We start from the raw sequence: 17,935 nt of genomic DNA, 5'->3' as shown, positions 1-17,935 counted from the left end.
CCGTGCGCTGCTCTGGTTCGCCAGAAGTGGCTTAGTCATGCTGGCCACATGACCCGGAAGCTGTATGCCGGCTCCCTTGGCCAATAAAGCGAGATGAGTGCCACACCCCCAGAGTTGGTCACGACTGGACCTAATGGTTACCTTTACTTAAGAACATAAAACAGGCCTGCTGGATCAGGCCCACTTAGTGTGGTATACTCTTTCCACAGTGGCTGACCAGATGCCTGTGGGAAGTCTGTAAGCTGGGCATGAACACTCTGCCCACCTGCGATTCTCAGCACCTGGTCTTCAGAGGCAAAATGTCTCTGACTGGATGTAGAACATAGCCCTTGTGGCTAGTAGCTCTCGTTCTTTCCAACAACTTATTTTAATCTAATTGGTATGTAGAAAGATTCTGTACTAATGGTTATTTTTTCTCTCTCTACATCTATTATGTAGTATTGATATTACTAGTATTTCCATTTATTTCTTGCCTTACGCTGAAGCCTCAAGGCGACAGCGAATAAGTAAAACATCTGATACCCTGTAAATAGCAATCAAAAATATAAAACAAAATGCACCAACTGATCAGGCAAACAATAATAACAAGCCACACGCAAACAGCATAATCACCATTACAATTAAAATTAATCACCCAGGCTAAATAAGGCAAACAGCACTAACAGAGGAAAGATGTTGAAATTATCCAAGGACTAATATTTTAATTTCATGAAGCTGACTTTCAAGGTCTCCTTACTTATATCTGCATTTTTCATACCCCATCAGAGTTTGCATTGTATAAAAGGGTCCTGCTTCTGTGTGTTTTGAAATGGGGCACTTCTGTGATGGTGCCAGTCGAGGATTCACAACATACCAAAAACAGAGGTAGGTAAAAATGGTAAAGGACCCCTGGACAGTTAAGTCCAGTCAAAGGTGACTATGGGGTTGCGGCGCTCATCTCGCTTTTAGGCCAAGGGAGCCGGCATTTGTCCACAGACAGCTTTCTGGGTCATGTGGCCAGCATGACTAAACTGCTTCTGGTGCAATGGGACACCGTGACAGAAGCCAGAGCGCATGTAAACATTGTTTACCTTCCCGCCACAGCTGTACCTATTTATCTACTTGCACTGGCGTGCTTTCGACCTGCTAGGTTAGCAGGAGCTGGGACAGAACAATGGGAGCTCACCCCGTTGTGGGGATTCGAACCGCTGACCTTCTGATTGGCAACCTCAAGATACTCAGTGGTTTGGACCACAGCGCCACCCATGTCCGTACAGAGGTGCACTAGAGGCGAAATGTGTAGGTACCTGGAAACTGTACAATACACACTGGTTGCATACACACCAATTCACTTTTCTCAACCCAGAATTATTCATACTCGTCCTCAACATGCTGCTTTCAATTTGATTGATTCTAGATCCTGCCATCTAGAGCAGTAGGTGTGGTTGCTTGATATGTGTTTGAAACCCTCTTGGTAATAAGGTTATCCCTGTCTTTTCCTCTCTGCACATGTCCTAGGTGAATGAAGAATAAATTGATGGTTTCAGTTTTGGGGCTTGTTCATCATCGTCATCATCAACATCATCATAATTTATTTATTATTTATACCCTGCCCATCTGGCTGGGCTTCCCCAGCTTCCAACAGAATATTAAAATACAATAACCTATTAAACATTAAAAGCTTCCCTAAACAGGGCTGCCTTCAGATGTCTTCTAAAAGTCTGGTAGTTGTTCTTCTCTTTGACATCTGGTGGGAGGGCATTCCACAGGCCGGGTGCCACTACTGAGAAGGCCCTCTGCCTGGTTCCCTGTAACTTGGCTTCTCGCATGGAGGGAACTGCCAGAAGGCCCTCGGCGCTGGACCTCAGTGTCCGGGCAGAATGATGGGGGTGGAGATGCTCCTTCAGGTATACATGACCAAGGCCTTGTCCTGCCGCTTTTCACCAGGGAAACTCACGCTTTCCTGTTGAATCGGAGCAAATGTGAGTTGGGTTTTCCACAGACTGACGTTTGCTCCAATTCAGCAATAGAGAGTGGGTTTCCCCAGGGAGACTGACAGGGTAAACGGAAAACCACTTGGACCCATCATTTCTAGGCACGGGACAAGCAGAAGTGTGGACAAGCCCTTGGTAAACCCACAGTGCAATGGGGCAGGTGGGGATAACCCTCTCCACCTCCATTCCTGTTGCCACATCTAGATTGTGTGTGGCCTACACAGGGGGGAAAGTACTCAGTCATGATCATACAGCCACATAACACATTTGTTTACTGGTGTTTGTGCTTGAACAATTGAATAGATTCGGCTAAAATGTTAGCTCTCAGGACTCACGGGTGTACCAGATAATTTTCTCCCCCTCTTGGACTAATAATATATATTTGTGTGGTACATGGTACTATCTGCCCTTGTTTCTTACGTTAGTAATTTTGAATGATAGAAGACATCTGACTAGGTGAAGATAGTGCTATTGGATCCCTTTAGGCTTAGTTCAAAGGAGGGAGAAGCAAAGCCTTCAGGCTGTGCTCTGATGTGTACATCAAAGTGACACCGAGACCTGACAAAACTAAAAGGAAAGAAATTTGCCGTCAGAAAATATACTGCTTGTTTTGAATCTTGACGTCTTAGTTGTCCTCTCCCCCAAGAAGATTGCTCCTTGGCATGAGAGCTGGAGCCTGTCATATACTTTTGGTTTAGGAATACACACCGTGTAAATTGTTTTTAACTGATTTTAGTCTTGTATTTTTATATTGTCATACATTTTCTTAGGACCTGGTGATGAAGGGTGGGTAAGAAAACTTAGTGTAAGGAACAGGAACAATGTTTACCCACTTTGGGAACTGAGGTCCAGGCGGCTTTATGGAATATAATACAGAAATTCATAGTTAGGGAAACATCAGGGAAAGGGAATGAACTGCTGTATGGATACAGCTCCTATCAGCTTATAGCATCTCTGCTCAGAGACCTGCACTGGCTGCCAATCTGTTAGCAGGCAGAGTTCAAAGTGTTATTGTTGGTTTACAAAGCCCTTTACCAGCTTCAGGTGAGTTACTTGCCTTAGCCTATAGATACCCACATGACCATTTCAATTTGCAGAACTGGCACCGTTGTAAGGAACCAGCGTTTCAGTACAGAAGTACCCAAACCTTGTACCTCTTTGCCTATTGACATTTATGGATGCACTTAGCAGAGTGAATATTCATGGACTCTTGAGTATGGAATGATCTTTTTGATTAGCCAAACCCTGTAGAAGCCGTCACATGTTTTAATCTAATTATAGTTTATTGTTTATTTTAATCTTTTTTAAAGGTTTTAAACTTCTTTTTAATTGATAATGTCATTGTTTTATTCTTTCTGTAAACCGCTTTTAGGCTTTATTACAATCAAGTGGAATAGAATTGTTGTGAAATAAAATAAAAAAATAAATAAAACGTTATCGACTGGCTGAAGTTTCCAGATCAGCTCCACACAGAGCTTGTTATAGTAGTCAAGTCTGAATAAGACTTAAGTAATGACTGAGGCAGATAACAACAACAACAACAACAACAACAACAACAACAACAACAACATGCTGCCCATCTGACTGGGTTGCCAACAAAACACAGTAAGACACCATATATTAAAAACTTCCCTACACAGGGTTCCCTTCAGAGGTCTTCTAAAAGTCAGATGTTTGTTTATTTCCTTCACATCCGACAGAAGAGTGTTCCACAGGGCAGGCACGATTACCGAGAAGGCCCTCTGCCTGGTTCTCTGTAGCCTCACTTCTCTCAATGAGGGAACTGCCAGAAGGCCCTCAGAGCTGGATCTCAGTGTCCCGCTGAACAATGGGGGTGGAGATGCTCCTTCAGATATAAAGGGCTGAAGCCATTTAGGGCTTTAAAGGTCAGCGCCGACACTTGGAAATGTACATTATCTGCAATGGCAGATAATGCCTGAGACAATGTGACCCTCAGCCCCTCCCCCCCAAAAAAAATCCCATCTCTGTAATATGCAGTATACATTTAGAGAGGAAGTCTAGAAACTGCCACCATGAGCACAGAAGATGAAGACTCTACTTATAGCTGTTGTTTTGAAGTGGTGACGCAATGAAGAATTTGCTCCCATATGCAGCCTCTCTGTGCTCATGTAAATCAGCAGTAAATCTTTATCGTGTAATAAGTGGCTAGCAAAGCGGTACGGAAACTAGAGGCAAGTCCCTCATCTGTGAAACACTAAGAATCTCTGGCAGCTGGTCTTCATCTCCAGGATGATGTCCTTTCTTAAGTCGCAGACGGAGAATCAGAATCCCAAAGGTTTGGGAAGATTGTCACAAAGTCTGCTTGGAAACATGCTTGATGAAAGATGACAACACTCTTAAGCAGTCTGTTATGGAGAAAACAGTGTCTCTTAAGGGTACAGCTGTCCTGTGTAGAGAACAAACAGAATTGTGGAGCAGATGTTTATTTTATTAGTTTAGAATGGGTTCTATCCAGAGAAGCAATAATGGAACTCCACTCATTCAATGAAGCTATCCTGGCTCCTCCCCCCCCCCCTGCATCCTTCTGTAAAGCCCCTTCCCGCTACTTCTGAGGATACAGAGACCCTCAGGAATGACATAGGATGAGACATTGAGGTCTGTAGTGGGAGAATGCATGGGGAGGGGGGAGTACCATGAGCAGAAAATTTGGATCCAAGCCCAAAATTTACAATGCACCTTTTCCTCCTTCCCACCAGATGTCAAAGAGAAGAAGAAGAAGAGTTTGGATTTGATGTCCCGCTTTATCACTACCTGAAGGAGTCTCAAAGCAGCTAACAATCTCCTTTCCCTTCCTCTCCCACAACAAACACTCTGTGAGGTGAGTGGGGCTGGGAGACTTCAAAGAAGTGTGGCTAGCCCAAGGTCACCCAGCAGCTGCATGTGGAGGAGCGGAGACGCGAACCCGGTTCCCCAGATTACGAATCTACTGCTCTTAACCACTACATCACACCAACAACAACTACAGTGGTACCTCGGGTTACATACGCTTCAGGTTACAGACTCCGCTAACCCAGAAATAGCACCTCGGGTTAGGAACTTTGCTTCAGGATGAGAACAGAAATCGCACGGCGGCGCAGCAGCAGCGGGAGGCCCCATTAGCTAAAGTGGTACCTGAGGTTAAGAAGAGTTTCAGGTTAGGAACGGACCTCCAGAACGAATTAAGTTCTTAACCTAAGGTACCACTGTACCAGACTTTTAGAGGACATCTGAAGGCAGCCCTGTTTAAGGGAAGCTTTTAATGTTTGATGGACTACTGTACTTTAATATTTTGTTGGAAGCTGCCCAGAGTGGCTGGGGAAACCCAGCTAGATGGGCGGGGTATAAATAAATTTATTATTATTATTATTATTATTATTATTATTATTATTATTATTATTCCTCTCCCAACTACAAAAGGGTAAGAAGGGGGTGTACCTGATGATTTAAGATGCAGAAAAAAGAACCACACACTTAAAAAGAAGAAGAAACCAACACGTCACAACTAAAAACTGTAACTTAAAAAGCAGCAAAATCAAAAGCCAGCTGAAAAATAAACATCTTCAAGCCACACCAGAACACATCCAATGAGAAAGGTAGTCTAACTAGTGGAATGTGCTCATTATCGTTTCACGCTTCCTGAAGAAAAGAGATCTTGTAAATGATTTGGCGGGTGGTGACATTATAAGGAAAAATGAAATGAAGATGCATTAACCAAAGTGCCATGGAGATGAGATACATTTTCAGCTATTTGGTGTCTTATTGAAGAAGAAGAAAATAAGAAGTAGACACGTCACTGGGGGAAATGGAGTCCAGCACTTTGATGGAGATGCAAAGAGCCCTCTCCTCAGTTATTAGAGCTATCATTTGCTGATTGGAGAGGAAGTGATAAACCATCTCCTCAAATGAACTGCACACGTCAGCCAAGAGGGACAGTTGTGTGCCTGCATGTGTTCTATGCGTGTATATATGTACAAGTGTGTGTGTGCAGATGTGTGCAGTTGAAGTTCTTGAGCCAAAAATGGTTAGCCGCTTCTGTTGTAAATATACTGTAAGTCATTTCAGTAGGTGAAGGAGCAATGTAGGATTTAAAAAAACTAAACTAAACTAAAAGTGTATCACAAATGTCAAAACTAGCAAGCACAAGAATAGAAGGGTCCCTTCAAATCTAAAGATACGCAAGCAATTTATTTATATAAAATATCCCGTATTCATGTATAGGTTGAAATTTACATGATTAATTTAAGAGGGTCCTACCCTCCCTGATATTTTGTGTCAAGAGAATTTGACCTTATCAGTAAAAGGCTCATTTCCATTAATTTTTACATCATTGCTCCCAATGTGATTAAGGACTATGTTTTGATTCCAACACCCCATTATCATTGGAAATGTTCAGGGTTTTAATCTAATCAAAATGATATTATCACTGTATATCCCTGGAGCAAAAATGAAAAATGTTTGTTGCCACAATGTGATGTCACATCAATAACTTTCTTCAAGTCATCCTTTATATATAATATCTTTTGCTGTGTTCATTATGGTGATAACATTCCTTCAATCTTATTCCTGCTATGTCCTCTACAGTTCCAATACAATATATTCCTTCATAACAAAAGCAGAGCAATCTTGTGATAACCGTGCAGCTTCTGGTCTCCGTAGCATGTATCAAGTAATTTATTTCAAGTCAGCTTTTGCCCTTTTAAATCCCCCCATAATATCTGAAATTCTAGTTGGAGCCAACCAGATTTCATCTAAGATTGTTGCTACAGATGCTGTAGATGGAATTCAACATTGTGCTAAGTGAATGTTCCAAGGATTTCTGCTTGCACAACAATATGTTTTTCCTGTCTCTGACCCTGTGTTCTTCCTAAATCTCTTCTATCGGTTCAGCCTATTGCTCTGAAGCAGATTTGGGGAGTGTGCAGGGCACACACAGGGAGATAAGTCCCTTTTGGGCAAGCAAAAGATGCAGACAGTCACCTGGCCAATCCAAAGTCTTCATACTATCTGTCCATCACAGGGACCAATGCTGAACCTTACAATGTTGACCAATTTTCCTTGCAGTGTATACCTGAAGTGAGGTTTTAGGCCAGATAAATGATGGTTCACATGGCTGTGTCCAAACCTCATAAAACAAGGAATTCCAAGTTGGCAGTACCTAGAGAAGTGTTAGGAGGAGGAAGAGGAGGAGGCGGCGACGGCAGCAATAAAGCACTCTATTGGGAGCCAGTGTGGTGTAGTGGTTAAGAGCGGTGGACTTGTAATCTGGTGAACCAGGTTCGCTTCCTCCACATGCAGCTGCTGGGTGACCTTGGGCTAGTCACACTTCTCTGAAGTCTCTCAGCCCTACTCACCTCACAGAGTGTTTGTTGTGGGGGAAGAAGGGAAAAGGAGATAATTAGCTGCTCTGAGACTTCTTAGGGTAGTGCCAAAGCGGGATATCAAATCCAAATTCTTCTTCTTCTTCTTCTTCTTCTTCTTCTTCTTCTTCTTCTTCTTCTTCTTCTTCTCTTTGGGATGAAGGAAGGGGGTTAATTTGGTCTTCTTTCCACAGCAGACTGACCCAGCGCTCCCGAATTTTTTGTGTGGACCAGAATGCAATTCCCAGTCAGATTTTGCACTTCTCCAGATGTTGAGATGCAGTTTCAAAAAGTGTGCACAGAAATGCGCATTTCATGCAAAGAAAATGGACAAGATACATACTTTACCAAAAGATGCATAAAAGAAATGTATTTTATGTAAAATGTGCCCACAAAATGCAAGCAATTTAAATGCTTTGCTTGTGCTATTTCAAAAATCCACTTCTACACAAGTGGTTCTACGTGAACCAGGGTTTAGAAATCCTTGGGGATCCTTGGGCAAAACTACTAAGAACCATGCTTAAATTTGCCAGAATTCTGATGTTAAAGACTCTTCATTTTTATGAATTGGTTACTATAGTAACACATTGTGCCTTTTCATGTGCCAAGTTACCCTCTCTCTTTTATGATGTTAATCGTCACAATATCTACAGAACATGGAAAATGTGGGTTTCTTAGCAGCAATATTTGGATTTTACCCAAATCTTATTACATTTTAACCAGTGCAAAAGCATGTGTTTCACGGCTTGGTTTTGTTATTAGTTTACTATACAGCCTTTTTTTAAAGGCTAGTCATTACATGTCTTGCTGCTTATGAGAACTAACACAATTTTGCAAGTTCATAGCATGGTGGACCCTGCAGCATTCCCAAGCAGTAGCAGCTCCAAAGAGAAGACAGACCTTCTCCCAGGACCATCCCAAGTAGCAACAGATCTACAGTGGTACCTCGGGTTAAGTACTTAATTTGTTCCGGCGGTCCGTTCTTAACCTGAAACTGTTCTTAACCTGAAGCACCACTTTAGCTAATGGGGCCTCCTGCTGCCGCCACGCCACTGCACGATTTCTGTTCTCATCCTGAAGCAAATTTCTTAACCCGAGGTACTATTTCTGGGTTAGCGGAGTCTGTAACCTGAAGCGTATGTAACCTGAAGCGTATGTAACCCGAGGTACCACTGTCTCTCTATCTCTCTGGCCCTTGGATTTCTTCCCAGGCCACACATCCTTCACCAGCCCTGTTTGGCAGACTATTCAAATGTTTTTGCCTAACTGAAATGTACCCTTGAACTCTGATAATGTTTCTCGCATGCCTGGATGAAGGCTTGAGAGGTGCGCAAATGGGCATAAACTAGCCTACGATAGAAAGGGGAAAGTTATATTCATTGCTCCGCACACTTTTCCCTCTGCATGTATGTTAAGTCGAGCTCCTTATAGGAAGAGAAATATAACTACCGTATTTTTTTGCTCTATAAGACGCACCAGACCACAAGACGCACCTAGTTTTTGGAGGAGGAAAACAAGAAAAAAAATATTCTGAATCTCAGAAGCCAGAACAGCAAGAGGGATCACTGCGCAGTGAAAGCAGCAATCCTTCTTGCTGTTCTGGCTTCTGGGATAGCTGCGCAGCCTGCATTCACTCCATAAGACGCACACACATTTCCCCTTACTTTTTAGGAGGGAAAAAGTGAGTCTTATAGAGCAAAAAATACGGTAACTCCCTATCACCACCAGTTCCCTTTGAAATCCTGGTATGATTCACTGAATGCTACATAAAATATTATTTCCTGCATTCCATATTTATTTTATTTTTAAAAAACCAACTTCCCCCCTTTGATTACTTTTAATGTTGATTCGTGGCAGTTGCCATCCTCCTCCTTCTTCTAAGAAGCAGAATGACAAGCAAAGAGAAAATATATATATTCACCAGAGGGAGGTCAAAGAGTTCTTTTTCCGACACAGGCTCATTAGGGGAGGTGAACACAGCAAGGGTGGCATTGATCACCGTACCCTGTGCAGTCTTAAAGGTTAATGATTAGGGTAATTAGCTGACCTATAGGAACCAGATAGCATTCAGTTGAGAGCAGTGACAAGTGGCAGCAGTTACTTAAAAGAGAGCTGAAACAGAGTCATGAATGTTGCCAGCTACTGTAAAAATGGCTCTCCCCAGAGCCTGGTTAAAAAGGCTCAGTGATATATAAAGAAGTTGCTTTCCCTTGCTGCAATAAATTTTGTCCGATCCATTTTGCTTGTCGCTCTCGTCTTTATGTCTCATTCTATCAGTATTGCTGGCAGAAGGTAGGCTAGCGAACTTCAGTCTTCCCTAGATGTTGCTGAACTACAACTCCCATCATCCGTGACCATCAGCCCTCTTCTTTTTTCTGGGCTTTGTGCATGTGAGAATAGCCCTCCTAGCTATCTGCCAGTCCATGTGATCGGACCTCTAAGGGTGCCTGTTCCCAGAATCACAGGCCTTATACTGGGACAGGACCTTGTCTGCTCTGTCTTGCGGTGACTCTTCGCATACCCTCCAACATTTCTCAGCTGAAAATAGGGACGTCCTATTCAGTGCTTTTTTCAGGGGGTACTCAAGGGTACTCAGCACTGGCACCAGATATATATATATATATATATATATATATATATATATAGTGACACTTATTGTAACAAAAGGCAAAAAGGGTAAAAGACCCCTCAACGGTTAAGTCCAGTCAAAGGCGACTGTGGGGTTGCGGCACTCATCTCACTTTTAGGCTGAGGGAGCCGGTGTTTGTCCAGCATGACTAAACCGCTTCTGGTGCAATGGGACACCGTGACGGAAGCCAGAGTGCACAGAAACACCATTTACCTTCCCGCCACAGCGGTACCTATTTATCTGTTGGAATTCCTGATCTATGATTGCAGTCATGGGATTTTTGTCTATCACATGATGTGGTATGTTTTGACTCCACAGAGTGGGAAGTGACGGAGACAGGATGTTTGTGTTACTGTGTTCCATGAAGTGGGACTATTGTCCTTTGCTCTATTTCTCTTTGCTGCCTGATACTAGAGGGAGAGGGAGCCATGTTGCAGTGCTTGTGTGTGTTTATATAATAGAGTAGCCAAAATACTGAGTAGCTGAGGTCTGTTACACAACTGCGCTAACTCTTCGGATCCCTAAGTGTACCGGTGTCAGTTGGCATTGGTCGCTGTAATGTTCGGGCAGAAAAAAACTTTTGAAGCTCCTGAACAATTGACCAGGAGGGAGGGAACATGCCAGTCGGGCATGTGTCTCTGCCAGGGTCCTACTCGAGTGTAGGCTGAACTCCTGACATTATCTAGACATTATCTACTTCCACTGGTGTGCTTTCAAATTGCTAGGTTGGCAGGAGCTGGGACAGAGCAATGGGAGCTCACCCCATTGTGGGGATTCGAACCGCCGACCTTCCAATCAGCAAGCCCATGAGGCTCAGTGGTTTAGATCACAGCGCCACCCATGTCCTTTGCTTGTACCTTGCTTGTAGCAACTTCATGGTGAGTACCAGCGCCTGTTTCTCTATTTAAAAAGCACTGGTCCTATTCCATAATTATAATAATAATTTTACTATTTATACCCCATCCATTTGACTGGGTTACCCCGCCACTCTGGGTGGCTTTCAACATATATGAAAATATAATGAAACTATACAGGGCTGTCTTCACATGTCTTCTAAAGGTTGTGTAGTTACTTATCTCCTTGGTTTGGGGGTCCCCGAAAATATGCACTGCGCATATCTCCATACAGTGGTACCTCAGGTTAAGAACTTATTTGTTCTGGAGGTCCGTTCTTAACCTGAAAATGTTCTTAACCTGAGGTACCACTTTAGCTAATGGGGCCTCCCGCTGCTACTGCGCCACCACCACACAATTTCTGTTCTCATCCTGAAGCAAAATTCTTAACCCTAGGTACAATTTCTGGGTTAGCAGAGTCTGTAACCTGAAGTGTATGGAACCCGAGGTACCACTGTACTCTCCAATATTTCTCCAATGGAAATAGGGAAGTCCTAAGGAAAAGGATCAAGGATCAAATCAGAAACCAGGACGGCTTCTGTAGATCCAGGACTGTCCCTGGAAAATAGGGACATTTGGAGGGTCTTTCTTCAGGATTTCAGGCAGGGTTCTCTCTCAGCCCTACCTGGACATGCTCAGGATTGGGGCCTTCAGCATGGAAACAGATGCTCTGCCCCTGAAGAGATGGCACTCACCGTTCTATTCAATCTCCCTTGGCCATCTCCTGATGCCATGGGAGACAAGGCTGTTGCAACTTCTCTTTCCCTCTCTCCCTCTTCCATCGACTGCACTCGCACTCCAAGTATCCTGTCTGCCCTCCCAGGGGACTAGGACATACAACAGCACCAAGGAGGGAACAAAAGCATACAAACTTTTTCTGGATTGCAACCTGGCAGTTTTTCTAGGCTGAGAATTAGCAACTGGTCACCTGCTAAGCTCCATTACTGAGCAGGGATTTGAGTTTGCTACTATTTGCCTTAGTAAGCAAAAACTAGGAGATATCTAATTTCTAGCTCCTGATTTGCCCCTGCAGGTTTCTGCCAACGATATGAAGAAGGATTCCAAGCAAAAGCAGTATGTGATTGTTGTGGCCAAGTGTCCTCAGTTCACATTGGAGAAGATGGTTCTGGTCTCCTTCCACAGTGGATATCTCTTCATCCAGACAGATAAAACCATCTACACACCTGGGTCCAAAGGTAAAGCCTTCTGCTAGTCCCTCCCATAACATTATCTGGAAATGCAGGAGGGGTCTGGAGTGTATAACCTACTTGTGATCTGCAGACTGAGCATGGCCCACATGGAGGCAGAAAACTGCTGACTCCTGAGCTCTGAAGGTACGTGCAAATCCACCTACATACCCTTCCCCAGAATAGTAACCGATTCCTCATTCTGACTTCTGTTCCTGCTGGGAAAGGCTGCCCTATTTCATTACTCTTCTCAGTCGCGCAGTTTTTACAGATCTGCTGACTATCTCAGAATAAACAGAAACTCCTTAATTCCACATCGAGTTAAGCAGATTATTTTCCCACACAATATCTGCTGCCACAGGAGGGGGAAGAAGAAGAAGAGGAAGAGGAAGCTCCCCTCCCCCGTCTGTTCAGATTTTTATTTCAGTGTACTAAATCTGGCATGGCTTTTCTTTCTTTTTCAACAGCTGCGCAAGGTTCCCCCCTGCCCCATCCCTCCTGCCTTCTTCCCTGTCTTCAAGTACTGAAAGCAATAAAGCTTGAGTCTAGCTTCAAATGCCATCAGTCATTTTGCTAGTAAAGGAAAGGTGCCTAATGAATCTTTTTCCCTGTTTGATGCTGGGACGGTTTCTGTTTTCTGGATTTAAATGCTGCTCAAGGGAGGGGCGAGCGTGTTCCTTGATACCTCAGGCCAGATGTGTTTTGGCATACGCCGAACCGTACATCATTCACAGGAAATAGATTTGTACAGCAGAAAGGAAAGCAAAAAGGGGTTGCTTCAGGTCTGCTCCTGGGCCTTCCAGGGAATGTTGTAATTCAATCGCGATCATTTTGGTGGAAACTTGCCTTTTAACATTAAAACTGCCTCATAAAGTAGTGGGAGAGATTAAATACTAATGCTTAATTGGAAAGGGAATAGCCCAAAGGCACAGAAGTGTGCCTGCACACCCCGTCTTTTAACAAGCTAATTAATAATCACAGCAAACATTTAATGAACAGATGAACCATATTGGCAGTTTAGTTAGAAATCAATCTAACTGCGGGCTGAAAGAAACCAAGGCCGAACCGGACATTATGTGAGGAAAACAAAGTTCGTGGCTGTCATTGAACTATGTCTCTTACTCACATCACCCAAGTATCGTTCACACATTACACTGAGCACAGATGCTAGCTACGTCTACACGTGTGAGAAAGTGTTTGTGTGAAAGAGTGCACACTTGTTGATTTGTTCAGCTCAATTGCTATGTGAATAACAAGTGTGCAGCTCAGCTGCTAGACTTGTTCACATGTTATGCTGTCTCAAATCATGTCTAAGTGTTTGCGTACAGTTGCTAATTTGTGCAGCTCAGCTATTGTGTATGCAAGTATACATGATGTTCCCTCATTGAACGTGACCTGTGAATAACTGTATGGGTGTGTGACTCAACTGCCTGTGTACACAGGTACACAGATTGCTCATTTATTGGAAGTAATGCACAAACACTGACCCAACACTCACCCCCCCAATTGTGTAATGATGCATTCACCCATCCCAACTGGACCCACCCAGCCATGCTCCACCAGCTAGATTTTATTAACCCCGAAGGTCAAGAGAGCACATGCCCAGATGTACACTGCAACCACTTTGTCATTTTCCTCAGAGCACAGCAATTGAAACTGATCCCATGAAACCTGGCAGATGTGGCACCGGACCCCTCACAGTTCTGCACCAACTATGGTGCCATTTTCAGAACTAATCTTCAACATACAGTGAGCCAGAGCCTTAATAAAATCTAGATCAGGTGAATTGACAGTGGAGTGGGGTCAAGGTAGGAAGAGAGAGATGAAGGCCGTTATTGGTGTCTGCATAATACAGAATGACTTTGTAAATAATTGACCTTCACAGGGGATGGTGGGAGCACTATTTGGGCTCTGCTACAGCTGCTAAATGTCTCAAGCCAGCACTGATCTGCACTGGATCAAAATGACTAATGAAGGTTTTAATGTTTTTATGTAATGGCTTAACGTATGTACGTGTCTGTCTGCTTAAAATTTCATAAGTTGCTTTGTGTTGCACTGGCAAAAAATGAAGAAAAGTAAAGGTAACGGGACCCCTGACCATTAGGTCCAGTCGTGGCCGACTCTGGGGTTGCAGCGCTCATCTCGCTCTATAGGCCGAGGGAGCCGGCGTTTGTCCGCCGACAGCTTCCGGGTCATGTGGCCAGCATGACTAAGCTGCTTCTGGCGAACCAGAGCAGCGCACGGAAACGCCGTTTACCTTCCCGCCGGAGCGGTACCTATTGATCTACTTGCACTTTGACGTGCTCTCGAACTGCTAGGTTGGCAGGAGCTGGGACCGAGCAACAGGAGCTCAACCCGTTGCGGGGATTCGAACCGCCGACCTTCTGATCAATAAATTTCATAAATAATAAATAATAATTAGGGTAGCCTTTCATTCTATAGTTTCCAACTAGCCACCCTCAAGTGTTAAAGGTGTTTTAATCAATGCTTCTTAGCAGTCTGCTATTTTTGGTGTGGAAGAATGTCCTTGTGTTATGTTCAGAGTGACTGCAATACACAGAAGGCCCTGTCCTCATCCAGATTTGTTTCAGGACCACCAAGGGAAGCTCTTTGTCTTGTGGAAGCATCAACATGTCAGTGAGACACAGGGACGGATGATGTATTAACAAAGCCTGGACTGGGGCATGTCTGGATCCCATGCTGCTCAGGTAATGTCTGCAGGAAATAAGGTCATCTTTCTCATCTGACCACAGGTGGTTCCATCCCATAGACTCAAGTGCTTGGAAGCAGATCCCCTGTTCATCTGGTAATGGATGAACCAGGAGATAGCAAATGAGTTTAACATACTGACGCTCCTTGGTGCTGGTGTCTGCATTTGTGACAGCCGGCAACTTGACAGATTTGCCTTTGTGGACATCGTTGTTATCCCTAAGGAGGGAAGCAAGTGAATACACATCAAGTTGGGTAAGGATGTCTCTGAGCTGGACACGGCATGGTGTCATCCTTTCTGGTCAGACAATTTATATCTGACTGGCTGGCAAAATAGGATTGTAATCTGGTTCCCTGCAAGACAAGTGAGCTATTGGAAAAGTTGTTCAGAGTTCAAAAATCATATGCGACATGGCATGTATTGTCTTACAAATTCCAAGCAGAAAACCCACTGTTCATCAAAACCTCGGGAGCAGTAAACTTATTATTCATTTGTTCTGCAGGAATGATGAGACTAATGAACTGCACCTCTTGAGAGTTATTCGTTTTAGCCTCAGTACTTAGAAATAGATCTACTATTTTATTCAAATATAAACTGAACAATTAAATAACTTGGGACCAGGTTATCTGAAATACTGCCTGTCCCTGTATAGACCTGCAAGGTCACTTAGATATCTGGGAGAATTCTACTTGTGCCGCCCCACCCTAAAGAATATCACAAAGCAGTGACCCCAAAATGGGAATTTTCTGCTGTTGCACCCGTTCTGTGGAATGTCCTTCCCTCTTCCATGCAGGTAGCATCCACCATCTATTGCTTTAGATGTCTTGTAAAGACTTTTCTTTTTGCCCAAGCTTTTCTGACCCATAAGACTGGAACCTGATTCATGTGGGTATGCATCCAATGAATATGTTTTTATTTTCTTTTATGTGTTTATATTGATTTTAGGCTGTATTTTTGTTTTAATGGATACTGTTTTAATATTGAAAACGGTATACACCCCTTAGGGGTTTTTTATTTTTAATTATTAAACAGTTTAGAGATGCTGATTTTAAATAAAATAAATACATCTGTAAATTTATTTCAGCAATATCTTTTTGCAAAGGTGCGAATGTCCTATTTCGCAACTATGAAATTCCATCAATAAGAAATGAACAGGTGGTGGTTCTGAAATTTCAGGTACCTTTTTCACGTTGGCCATTGCCCATGAGATAATTTTCTCTTTTTCAGCTGATGGCCTTTGATGGAGAAACACACTTTTTGTGTGAAAGGGAGCAGAGGCCAGGTGATGTGTGTACCATAATACCTCCTTGACAGAATAGCAATTTCCCCTTGAAACAATCAATAGATACCTATAATGTTCCACACTATAATTGTTTTAGTTGTTTTTCCCCCCACTCAGACCAGTGGGTCTTTGAATCTTCTAACACTGTTGCTGAACTGTCAACAAAGCGATGATTGAGGGCATAGCTCAACTCCCATATAATGCTGGATCAAGAATTCTCAAAGTTTTTCCGTTGTCTGGTCATAAAAAGGTTGATGCACCTACACCTACAAACACAAGCACACACACAGTTTTATTGGCTTTCAGTTATTATTTTGAGTGACTCTTGCTGGCTTTGGGGACTTTTCTTTGTTCCTTGGAGCCCATTCTTCTTAAATGTATCAATCTGCAATACAGGACAACTTTCTCAGTACAGGAGGCAACCATTTTGTGTGGGGGTTCTGTTCCTGGTCCCTGTGCACGTCGGCAGAGTGTGTATAAGCACACCCCACCCACTTACGCTCCACCCTACCCCTGTTATGCCAGCCCCACTCCCCTTACACTGCATTCTGCACCCCGTTCCACCTCCGTTCTAACTTCTTCCAGGTCCAAAAGGAGTCACACATCAGCAATTGCACCTAAAATGGCCGCCTGCTTGCTAATATATATTTATAGCTTAGCTTTCCACCATGTTGTTGAAGGCAGTGAACAGGGTGCCTCTCCCAATTTACCCTCACAACAGCCCTGTGAGTTTAGGTCAGGTTGAAAGAGAATTATTAGCCCAGCATAACTGAATGAGTTTCGGGTGATCAATAAAACTATTTTTTTATTATTACTATTCACAAACTAAAACCACACACATGCCTGCCCTTAAGTGAGCTGTAGTGTGGAAGAAATATTGTCTTCCGGCATAAAGGTGACTGAGCTGAAAAATACAAATATTGTTGAGATGGTACAATCTGGGCAAAGGAATCCATTAGTAGTGGGTTGGTTATTTTAAAGAAACTCTGTGCAGGTTAGGTTGTTGTAATATACAGTAACTGACTCAGACTCTGTGTGCATGAAAGGGTTAACCTGAGCCCTGAGCTCAAGTTACCAGAGTGGGTGTGCCTTGGCATGCTTATAGCAGCAATACTTGATGCAGCCCTGGTCCTTCCTTGTGTATTGTTTTTACACACAAGTAGAATGCCTGATGTCAGCTATCCTAGAGTAATGACGAGGTTGAGACAGTGTCCATGCTTCAAATTTTACCTCAGCTGCTAACTCAATGGGTGACCCCAGGCTATTACATCTTCTATAAATATGGATTATTAATTCAGGTTATTTCATTTATATATCCCTTTCTGATTAATATTGTCCTACAAAGAGGCTCACATGAAAATGAGACAATTGCTGTAAGGATGGCTAATATTGGTACAGGGCTTTGAAAAACAACAGAAGGCTTTAGATGCTGCAATATTTGCTGCTGCTCTTATTTCTAGCCTTGTTACTGAAATTGAGTAAGTCACTTATTTGACACCTAATAAATGCCCATTTTCAGGGCTTTTCTTTAGAAAGTGCTTAAGCGTTTAAAGAGAAATGCACCGGAGAAAAGTAGCAAACAAAAGACTGTGACTGAAACACACCTTTTGAATGCTTCGGAAAAAAAGTTCACCTACTAATCAGTGATCCCCTTCATGGATCACTGCCTTGCCGTGGCGAAGGGGCTTGAAGAACTCAGAGAAGCTATGAACTACGCCGAGCAGGGCACACAAGATGAACAGGTCATAGTGGAGAGTTTTGACCAAACGTGATCCACCTGGAGGAGGAACCGGCAAGCCACTCCAGTATCCTTGCCAAGAAAACTCCATGGACAAAGACAACAGGCATATAAAAGTTATGACGCTGGAAGATGAGCCCCTCAGGTCGGAAGGCGTCCAACATGC

General features: G+C 43.3%; 1 long non-coding RNA gene across 1 annotated transcript; it reads left to right on the top strand.

Annotated features, from left to right (window-relative positions):
- The first annotated feature begins 11,916 nt into the window (after positions 1-11,916).
- LOC128411888 (uncharacterized) lies at positions 11,917-16,133 on the top strand. The gene is made up of 3 exons (XR_008329954.1): positions 11,917-12,186; positions 14,631-14,747; positions 15,977-16,133. It is a non-coding gene; the product is annotated as an uncharacterized LOC128411888 (long non-coding RNA).
- The last annotated feature ends 1,802 nt before the right edge of the window (positions 16,134-17,935 follow it).

Source organism: Podarcis raffonei, chromosome 4 (genome assembly GCF_027172205.1).
Source record: "Podarcis raffonei isolate rPodRaf1 chromosome 4, rPodRaf1.pri, whole genome shotgun sequence".
Taxonomy (NCBI): Eukaryota; Metazoa; Chordata; class Lepidosauria; order Squamata; family Lacertidae; genus Podarcis; species Podarcis raffonei.
Note: the sequence above shows the minus strand (reverse complement) of the source record. Positions and strands in the feature narration are given on the sequence as shown.